Genomic DNA, 11269 nt, shown 5'->3' on the forward strand with positions numbered 1-11269 from the left:
GTGCAGTCTATGGATGCCTGCAATTGGTGAAGCTTGCAATGTCATTCAAAGCTGTTGGTGGTCTATCAGCTATTGTGGGCAGAAGGAAAAACAGTGCAGAAAAGGTTCATAAGCATGTGGCCTGGACTGGAGGGCTTAAGTGGTAAGTGGATATCCAGGACTGTTTTCCCTGGAGTAAAGGGGGCTGAGGGGTGATCTTTCAGAGGTTTATAAAATTACTCTGGACAATGAAGATTCTGCTTTCAGCCAGCGGAGTGCCTTGAGTGTGTTTTGCTTGTAGCAGCTGCTTAAATAAAGTTGTGTGAAACAGCAATGGCATTGGCCAGGATGAAGTGCTGGTTGATCCTGCAGAATCATCTTCTTTTTCGCAGGATAGGGGACTCTGAAACTAGGAGATACAAATCAGGCTGAGAGAGGAAGGATTTAAAGGTGACCTGAGGGGAAACTTTTACAGATGGAGTGCAGTTGGTACTTGGAGCAAGCTGCCAGAGGAAGTGGTGGAGGTGAACACAATTACAATGTTTAGAGGACATTTAGACTGGTACATGGATTGGAAAGGAATAGGCCAAATGCAGGCAAATGGAATTAGCATAGATAGGCATCTTGGTCAGCGTGAACAAGTAGAGCTGAAAAGGGTGTTTCCGTGCCATAATACTCTGCAATCCAATAAAAAAATTAAAACATTAAGGAATAATATTTAATGTGATAAGAAACAAAAAACAGTACAACCCCCAGTATCTGGCACCTATGGGGGGATTGGTAGATGCTGGGTAAGTGAATATTCCGGTTGTTTGAGATTGTGTGTTGCGTGATTGGTGAACTAACCACTAGAGGGCGCCAGATTTAAACATTCAATTTTTTAAAACCTATTTAGTTTCCGTGAATTTTTTGCTGGTTGCTTGAAGCTGCCTGTTACTTGAATTCTAGATAACGGGGATCTTACTGTATATAAAAGAGTAAGTGACCAAATATACTTTCTTGCCTAAAATTTGCAGGTCAGGAAATACTATTCAAATGAATGGGAATTCTGATCCAACACCTGATCTGGTTGCCGTGGGATTTTTCAGAATCCTGGTACATCTGAGGTCTGTTGTTTGACTCTATAAGGTGTTCATTGATGAGTAGGGTGATAGATGTCTGGGAATTAACATGATCAGCTGAACATCATCAGTTCCCTTGAGCCGCTGCGGGAACCTGCACAATTTGACCCATTGTCCTTGAACTGACAATAACTACACCAGCAGTGCAAGTATAAGACAGCTTTAATAAACTAACATGTACACTAAGAGTCTTGTCTCTCTGCAAGACCAACCCGGAAGGCTAGACTGTAGCTCTGGACTGCTTTATATACAAGGACACCGGGATGACCCCTGGTGACCTAGTGGTGTAATTACATATTACCACAGTCCTTTCTTCCGGTATCTTGAACTGCAAAAAACAACCTTAGAGATTATGGTTCTTGCTACAATTTGCATGTAGTATTATTTGCTTGCTGAATTGGGTGTTAGGAGCCTCAGATTGTTTTTTTTTTGTTCCTCATGAGGAATCATTATGTTCTGTTGGAAGGTCTTCTTGAAAGACAGACTTGAAAGTCTCCTCACTTCCCACAGACGCTGTCGGATATTCTGGGTGTTACTGTTTTTATTGCCAGATTCTGGCCTTTTATCTCAAAAACCCGCATCTCAGCTCTTAACTATAACTTCCACAAAACTTTGAGCAAAAAGGATCCCAAACTATCCTGTTTTCATTCTTGTTATTCAGGCAATATTTCCCAATCAGAATTGCAAGATTTTCACAGCGAGAGAATTTTATACTTTCATTTTAGATCCTTTGAATTTCAAATGTCAACATGCTTACATTTTCTTTGTTAATTATTGTGAAGGCATGAAATCCCTCAATTTTTTTCTTTCAGTAGCCCACACACCTCCTATGGCTCATCAACATGCTCCTCTCTCCTTTAGTGTTCTATACTGGTTGCTAGGAGCCTGAGACTTGGTCTCCTTTGAGGAATTACTAGGTTTTACTTGGCAGCTCCCAATCGTGTTGCTGAGGTAAAAATATGTACATAAATAAGATGACATATTTCTTCTGTAATGTTAATGAAAAGATTATGGTTACAACTTGTGGTTATAATAATAATAATGAGGGTCAGTGGATTGGGAACTGGACTAGCAGCCAGAATAGTGGACTATTGATCTCGAAACATGAGTTCAAATCCAACCGTGGCAACTGGGGAATTTCTATTCATTTAATTCAAAATTCTGAAGTGCAAGAAAAAAACGTTTCTGTTATGACAAACATGAACCAACCAATTGCTATAACAAAACCCTTTTGGTTCACTAATGTGCTTCAGGGAAAGAATTTTGATATCTTATTTGCTCTGGCTCATTTGAGTCTCAACTGGAGTGACTGAGAATAACAATGAATTGCAGAAGAACTAGTAGTGCCCATTCCTGTGAAAGAAGGTAAAATGCCTTCGACTTCATTCACCTTTATGGCAGCTTAAATATAATGTAAATATAACAAAGCCACCTATTTTTGCTTCTACCTTTAGAAAGTATTATTTTGCATTGTTTCTGCTTGAGGAGGTCTCTTTCATATGCTGAATTTTTTTTTCCCCTTTGAATAGAATTCTAAAACGTTGCACTGGAAGAAATTTTCAAAAATATTTTGCAATGACTTAAGTGCTGCACAAGCATAAAAGAAGGATTTGCAGTCTCATAAATTGAAGAGCAACAAACAACATTCACACATAGGCCCTGAATTTGCAACTGTAATGAAGAACCTGCCTAAATTTGTCATCATTACTCTCTGAATATGACTGCAACTTATGATGTTTAGTTTTTTGAAGTTAATCATAGCCCTGCTATTACTGACAGAGATAGACTTGATGTGCAAAGTCAATTCTACACTTTTCAGATGCAAGATTTCAAATAAGCTTCACTTTATTATGCAATATTGCTTTTGAGAATACTACTGAAAAGGAAGAATATAAAATTATGAGGGGCCTAGATAGAATAAAGAGGATGGACCAAATTCCTTTAGCAGATTAATTAAAAGCAAAGCTGAGAAGAGAGATGAGTGAGAGAGAAAAAAGTATTTTCATCAAGAAGGCCATGATTTGAAATGAAAATGAACTAAATTAAGTTTGATTAAAATTCAGTTTACTCACTTACAAATCTGAAGTGATTGGGCACAAGTTGCCATTTTCTAAGATGCAAGAAAATGGCTAAGGAAATAACTCTCAGTATTCCAGTGAAAGGTGCTAATTTACCATAATTAATAAACCATATTATGGCACATTGCAAAAACAAAACAGAAGCAGGCATTTTGAAAGTGAAATAAAGTCAAAATAAATGATCAATATTAACAAAATAATTTCCATGCTCATTGCAAAATGTCTTTCTGTTGTCAAAATTCCTCAATATGCCATTTTTCCCCTTACATTCTATCTCTGTTGCTTTTAAGTGCTTCTCAGAAGTAATTCATAAAATATGCAATACAATTCTATTTAGAAACTTTTATTAAATGTACAAACTCTATTCAAAACTTACATTTTCAATTTTATATTTAACTACTTTAACTCTTGGCAAAATAGTAGCCATTTTTATCAACGTATAAAGCAGCTAAATACACATTTCAATGCAATTTTCAAGAAACAGGAAATATAAAGAAGAGTTCATGAGTAAAACAAAATTCTAATGCATGCATATCCCCTTCAGAGATCAATAGTATAAATGGCCATTCAGTGAGTTGGAATATTATTCTTTCAATTATAGCTCGTCAGTTTCAATCCAGCCAAACAGATGGAATGAAAGTTTCTTCACTCTGACAGCTGTTAGGAATTCTATGTGAAATTAGTTTTGGCTCTCTGAAACTGATTCTCTGTGAACAGGAAGCTGCAAAACAGAGCTGACAATAATTCCATACTAATTAGCTAATCACATCTAAAGTGCCCTGAAGGTGGGGTAATGGAAATAACTCATCTGTGCTAATGTGGACCTTCATGAAAGTTGTGGCAGGATGGCCAATGTGGATAGAACCCAGTCAGGACAACAATAGCCCACTTGTTTCTTAGGTTAAGTTTTAGTTTGTCATTACTAACAGCAAGTTAGCTGAAGGTGAAGGTTGAAGGTCACATGGAGTCAAAGTGGTACAGCACAGAAATAAGCCCTTCAGCCCACTACTTTTTTCCCAGTTACACTAATCCTACTTGCACACTGAGAATAAATCCTTGTATGCTTTGCATTGTCACCTCCTAAGATTCTATTTAACTTCTACTGGGTTTAGTGTCAAATGGACATAGGTTCTGAACCTGAGCCACATCAGTATTGAGGCTCAAATTTTCAGGAATTCAATGTCAATGAAGTCTGATAAGTCACTCTGAAGAAAACAATAATTGATGCTTCCAAGTATCTTCAATGAAATTTGCAAGTGTGAAATTGTATGAGGAACTTTTCCAGCAAAAAAAAAACATTTTAATTGGTTAAATCTTTTTTTTTCAGTTCCTTTTCTTTGGCTTGGCTTCGCGGACGAAGATTTATAGAGGGGGTAAATGTCCACGTCAGCTGCAGGCTCGTTTGTGGCTGACAAGTCCGATGCGGGACAGGCAGACACGGTTGCAGCGGTTGCAGGGGAAAATTGGTTGGTTGGGGTTGGGTGTTGGGTTTTTCCTCCTTTGTCTTTTGTCAGTGAGGTGGGCTCTGCGGTCTTCTTCAAAGGAGGTTGCTGCCCGCTGAACTGTGAGGCACCAAGATGCACGGCTTGAGGCAATATCAGCCCACTGGCGGTGGTCAATGTGGCAGGCACCAAGAGATTTCTTTAGGCAGTCCTTGTACCTCTTCTTTGGTGCACCTCTGTCATGGTGGCCAGTGGAGAGCTCGCCATATAACACGATCTTGGGAAGGCGATGGTCCTCCATTCTGGAGATGTGACCCACCCAACGCAGCTGGATCTTCAGCAGCATGGACTCGATGCTGTCAGCCTCTGCCATCTCAAGTACTTCGATGTTAGGGATGAAGGCGCTTCAATGATGACAAGCGAACTCTCATCAAGCTGTTAACAGTGATCTGGGAAATTCTTTAAGAATAGAAGGCCATATAAGATAATGAAAGTCATCAATATATCAGAATTGCAGTGAATTTCACTGTGGGAAATTCATTTATATGTGCTTGTAAATTCTTATAAAATGAATATTCCATTTGCTTCCTCAGGAGTTTGCGGAGGTTTGGTATGACATTGGATACCCTGGAAAATTTCTACAGATTTATGTAGTGGAAAATGTGCTGAACGTCTGCATCATGGTCGCGTGTGGCGACACCACTACCCCTGAATATGGAACCCTCAAAAAAATAGTGGACACAGCCCAGGATATCACAGGCAAGACCTTCCCCATCATCGAGAAAATCTACAGGGAACGCTGCTGTTGGAGAGCAGCAACAACCATCAAGGATCTACACCACCAGCACACGCTCTGATCTTGCTGCTGCCATCAGGTAAGAGGTCTAGGTACCACAAGACTCTCATCATCAGGTTCAGGAGCAACTGCTACCCCTTCACCATCAGATTCCTCAACAATAAACTCCATCAGGATCTTGTTTAAGTACTCTTGCTTTGGTGCTTTATTGATTTTTTTCTCTCTCTCTCTGTACTGCATAATCAGTTTGTTTATATTTCTTTATTTGTTTACATGTGTATGTTGTGTACATTTTTCTAACGCAACACCTTTACAGCGCCAGCGACTGGGACCGGGGTTCGAATCCCACTCTGTCTGTAAGGAGTTTGTACATTCTCCCCGTTTCTGTGTGGGTTTTTCCCAGGGCTTGGTTTCCTCCTACCATTTGAAACATATTGAGGGTGTAGGATAATTGAGTGTAACTTGGGCAGCACAGACTCATGGGCTGAAATGGTCATTACTGTGTTGTATGTCTAAATTTTTAAAAATATATTTTTGTGCTACCAAAATTCTGCTTTGCCCGCAGGTAAAAGAATCTCAGGGTTGTATGTCATGTATATAATCTGGCAATAAATCTGAAATCTGAATTTATTTCTACCTGAATCACAGATTTTTGTGAAAAGTTGCAACATTAAAAGATATCAAGGACAGTTTGATAGATACTCTTAATTGCACTGGACAATGAAGATTTTGCTTCCTGAACATTTTTGTGTGGATCTTATGGATTTTAGGCTGCTGATCATGAAAATCACTACTGTTTTGGCACTGATATGAGAGGGATCAGATGCTGAGTACAAACGAAAATCATTATGTGATTAAACATGCTCAATTCAATAAAAGTAAATTTAACGCTTCTCCAACTTCTTACATGATCCAGTAGATCTGAAATTATCTTTGTGTTCAGCTTGAAGTTGTCTATCATAATCCCTATTTTTTTTCAGGAAGTCAACCTTTTGAAAAAAAAATGTGTTCTCCAGTGTTATGTTTTAGTGAATATTTTAAATATTATCATTTCAGTAATTGATAGAAACCAAAATATTTGACTCATCAATAAACACTGATGACTAAAGTTTGTTAGATTTTATTCAATGTCATGTTTTAGCATTTGTGGTTTTATTATAAAGATGTATCAGCATATAAAATGTGCATCTTGAACAAGATTGTTTTGAACATGTCAATTGCTGTGAGGTTGTTTCTTGTGATTATATAAATTAAGGTCTGTTTAATGCACAAAACTGAGACAGAACCTTGGAAATCTACTTCACTGAGCAACATAACAGCTAGTAACTGTAACAGCCCTGTGACAAATTGACACTATGAAATTTTTGGGAGTTGGGAGGGTGGTTGACATTGGCATTTACAAGCAAACATTTTGAAAACAGAATTATTTTTATAGATTGGAAGTGTACACAAAATTGTGGAGATAAATAGTAATGTACATTGTAGAAAGTTTGATTCAGACCCACTTTTCCAGTTCTATACTATTGTCTATACCAACTGTAGTTCGGGGAATGTGTTTAGATGGTCTTGCAGTATTTCTGTTGACGTCTAAGATTTTTTTTCTCAAATGGAAAATTGCCATAGAAAATCCAGCCTGTGATTTTAAAAACTGGAACGGAACAGATGGCCCACTGGCAAGAATGTAAATTACCATAATACCCTAGTGTGACATGGAAAGAAATTGAGTTACATGGCTATAATTACAAGCCATAAACATTTAAAATGATTCAAATATTGTGGATGATGTTTCATTTTTGTGCGCTTCTATATTGCTCTGAGGAGATGGACCTTTTCTCTAACCAGCCTTAGACTCCATGCTGATGAAGATCCTCTAATGGCATCATAAGGAAAACAATATTTGCAGATGTGGGAATCTGAAATAAAGCAGAAAACACTAGAGAAATTCAGCAGGTCAGACAACCTTTAAATGGTCCCGACATTCTGTGTTTCTATTCTCATAAATGAGAATGCTGGACTTTGATGAAACACCAGTATAAGGTTTGTTCAAAAGTTAGGTATCTAAAGACATAATATTGCAGTTCTTACCCCTTTTTAAAAGGAAGGTAATGTGGCAGGAGGGGGTTGTCAAGATTATCTTTATGAGTTACACTCATCCAGTTGGAGGGGAAACGAGAATAGCATTCTTCACATCCATGTTGCTATGTTGAAAAGGGTTATAAGTTGAGAATATTGCTGCTGGTGGCTTCATCCAGGTGAAACGTCATGAGCCAAATGGCTTTGCTGCCCTGCATTTGAGGTAATATTATTGAAATCATTAATCAGTTTTCTGTTGAATGGTCATCTCTAAGATATCAACATAAAGGATTATCTCCATATTTTCTATATTTCAAGGAAATGTCCTTGCTCCCACCCTATTGTGCATGCGCGCATACACACACACGCGCACACACACCATGCACGCACCCACACACATTCCTACCCATACACACATGCACGCACCTACCCATGCACTCACCCACACATTCACACCCATCCATACGCACACACACTCTCACACAAACACACACCCACCCATACATGCGCACACATCCCGTTTCAAAATTATCTGAAACACAGAAACAATTCCTCTTGCAGACTAATGATAGCCAGCTCTTGCTCTTCCTCAGAATCACCTCTCAACCATTCTGTTACCTTTAAATTGTCCATTTCTTTTCCATGCAGCATTGGATAAGTAGAAATTTCTTCAACCATGCATTGTTTTGACTAGAGTTGGGCTGGAGCCTGCTTTTGGGTGGCAAGCTACTTGTACTCATTGACATCCTGTTTAATAGTTATACATTTATTGATTCACTGTTGCCAATTTGTGCTTGGTCACAAGTCTTGAGTCTCAGTGGCAAGGCCTTGCACAATGTAATGATGTGAAATTGGGGTAGGCGGGGCAAACTTTGTGAATGAACGACTGAAAGGAATTGACAGTTTATGAGCCCTTCTCAGTTTTCAAATTGATCCATGCCCTTTGTTACGAATCCAGAGGACTCCAGAATACCTCTATATACTTTGTCACAACTCTATACTCCTTCTGCCTGACAACCTTGGATATTTTCATGCTCCTCTCTTTCTGAATTCTGGCATCTCCCAGAATTTTTATTGCATTAATGGCCAGAGCTTCAGTTGCCAGGACCCTAAACTCTGGTGTGAAAGTGTACCTGAGATTACCTGATAAACAAATGTAAATATGGTTACAAATTTCACTGTATTTTATTATCGCCACCTGCAGCTACTCTTACCTCAAGAGAGTCTGGCACGCAGCTCACAAGTTGCATACTTATACTGTTCAGTCAAACCTCCAGTTTTCCAGAACATTTGAACATGCTTTTCCATATCAGTACATGCTTCTTCGGCTGTTTCCTTGGATTCATGTCCCTTTTACCGTCTGCCAAATATGGAGTTGTGGTTTTTCTTCATAATCAGCTTTAACTTTGGTGATCATCAACATATAAAGTGGAATGTTCTCAGCTTTTCTTCCTTTTTCCCTATTTTAAGACTTAAATTCTCACTGGAATTTCCTTCCTAAACCTCTCTGCTTCTTTACCTCGATTTCAATTTCAACACTGGCTTTGACTAAGTCTTTGGTATCCTGCTTCAAACATGACTCTAGCCATCATTTTTTGAAGCAAAAATGCTACATTACTTTGGCTATTCATGATACTATATAAATGGATTTCTTTAGTTATATTTCAGTTTTGGAATAAACACCTTTGAGAAGTTGAGTAGTCAGACATTAATTGGTATGTTTCGCCACCTGCTGGGCAAATACTGAAAGTGCAACAATTGGTCAGAAGGTGGAAGTGTAATTTGGTCTGATAATATGGACCAGAACAAGCTGCCAGTGGCAAACCATGCATGCCTGCCTTTACCTCTTGCTTTTATGGTAGCAATTAGCGCAACACTATTGCACAGCCAGCGACCCGGGACTGCCTATAAGCAGTTTGCACATTCTCACTGTGACCTGCATAGGTTTTGAACGAGTACTCTGGATCTCCCCCCCCCCCCCCCCCGCCCCCCATCCTCCAAAATATGTGGATTAGTAGGTTAATTGGGTGTAGTTAGGGCAGCCAGGTTTCATGGGCTGGAAAGGCCTTCCTACTGTGTTGATTCACTACATTTTAAAAAGCTGCCCTATTCTTAAAGGACAATGCTCCACAACATACAGGCAGAGCTTTGCACAACATCAAAATGATGAAATTCCAGTCTAATGGAAGTGTAACATGTATGTTAAACAGAATAGGACAGCATGCCATCTCACAACTAAGAGATCAGATCGAACAGCAAAGCTCTGCATTCCTACCTCCTCTAGTTATGAATGCGGTTGTAAAATTACAGGCAATGACGATGTCCCGATGAAAAGGCTGAAACATTCACCAGTAGTGCTGAATATGTGATTGAGGAAGGTGTCCTCCTGATAGGCCACCATTACAGAAGACATTGATCAGCCAATTTGATTCAGTCCATGTGATATCAAGAATTGACTGCGAGCAGTGGACACAGGAAGCACCATTGGACCAGATGAAATCCCCACCGTAGTACTGAAAATCAGTCCCTCAGTGCCATGCCTTAAGCTGGTACAGTTAGCGTAGTGATAAGCTCAAAGCTACAACAGCACCAACAACCTGGGTTTGAATCTGACGCTGCTATCCCTGTATCTGCATGGGTTTCTTCCAGGTGCTCCGATTTCCTCCTACCCTTCAACCGGATTGAGGGTTAATTGGGTGGAATGGGCTTGTAACTGTTCTGTACGTCTAAAAAAAATCCACCTACACCTCTAATGAAGGTGTTCAAGTTCAATTACAATACTGAATAGTGTGGAAATTTGCAAAAAGCAGGATAAATTCAACCTAGCCAACTGCTGCTCAACAATTCTGCACTGAAATTTTTACCAAGAGTTTTATCAAGTAACACTTGTTCACCAGTTACCTACTCCCCAATGCTCAGCTTGGATTTACTTTGGGGCAAACCAAAGTGTTGAATTCTAGAGGTGAAGTTACTCCCCTTAACATCAAGGCAGTATTTTACTGAGAATGGCATTGAGGTGGAGTTGATGCAATTATCATACAACTTCTGAATTCCAGGTTTAACACATATAACCATAACCATATAACCATTTACAGAGTGGAAACTGTAAATCGAGTCCGCACCGGTTCACTGATTTCGTGCGCCCTCTTCAGGCAATGGTCCCGGTAGATCTGGTCAGAGCTTCCAGTTCTGCTCAGCTTGGCCCAGTCCCCAATTATTGCAGGGGAAGAAGGCACACAGAAATCGTTGAACAAATTATAACAGAAAAGCAGCATCTGTGGACGCAAAAGAATAATCATATGTGATTCTCTAAAAAGTTAGTTAGTTCGGTGTAATGACCCAAATAGTTAATTACTTGTAACAGGAAACCCCAGAAGAGAAAAATGTTGGGGAATGACTGAGATGACTCCGGACTTTGTACATCCATATTTAACGAAGAATATAATTTACTTAATGAGATTTTGAAAGAGAATTATGCCAATACGAAGAAATTGTAATGATTCCCTTGTGCCCACAGGAGGTGCAGCACTTGCACCCACAACTCTCCTTCACTGGTCCGGGGCCCCAAACAGGCTTTTCACGAGAAGCAACACTTCACTTGTACATCCAGAGGACTTAATTACTGCGTCCGGTGCACCCTTTGTGGCATTCTCTACATCGGAGAGACTGGTCGCAGACTGGGAGATCGCTTCGCTCAGCACCTCTACTCTGTTTGCAACCACAGTGACCAACCATTCCAATCCCGTGTCACACTCCCACATTCACGTCTGTCCATGGCCT

At 39.5% G+C, this 11269-nt stretch overlaps 1 long non-coding RNA gene across 2 annotated transcripts; it reads right to left on the reverse strand.

The window, feature by feature from the left end:
* Window positions 1–3628: 3628 nt before the first annotated feature.
* On the reverse strand, window positions 3629–8233 carry LOC138759833 (uncharacterized). Of its 2 annotated transcripts, none has more exons than XR_011355131.1 (3): window positions 8108–8233; window positions 7502–7701; window positions 3629–5079 (listed from the first exon to the last, which is right to left on the reverse strand). It is a non-coding gene; the product is annotated as an uncharacterized lncRNA (long non-coding RNA). The 2 variants fall into 2 exon arrangements; XR_011355130.1 differs by lacking the exon at window positions 3629–5079 and adding an exon at window positions 5107–7329.
* Window positions 8234–11269: the final 3036 nt, after the last annotated feature.

Source organism: Narcine bancroftii, chromosome 4 (assembly GCF_036971445.1).
Source record: "Narcine bancroftii isolate sNarBan1 chromosome 4, sNarBan1.hap1, whole genome shotgun sequence".
Classification (NCBI taxonomy): domain Eukaryota; kingdom Metazoa; phylum Chordata; class Chondrichthyes; order Torpediniformes; family Narcinidae; genus Narcine; species Narcine bancroftii.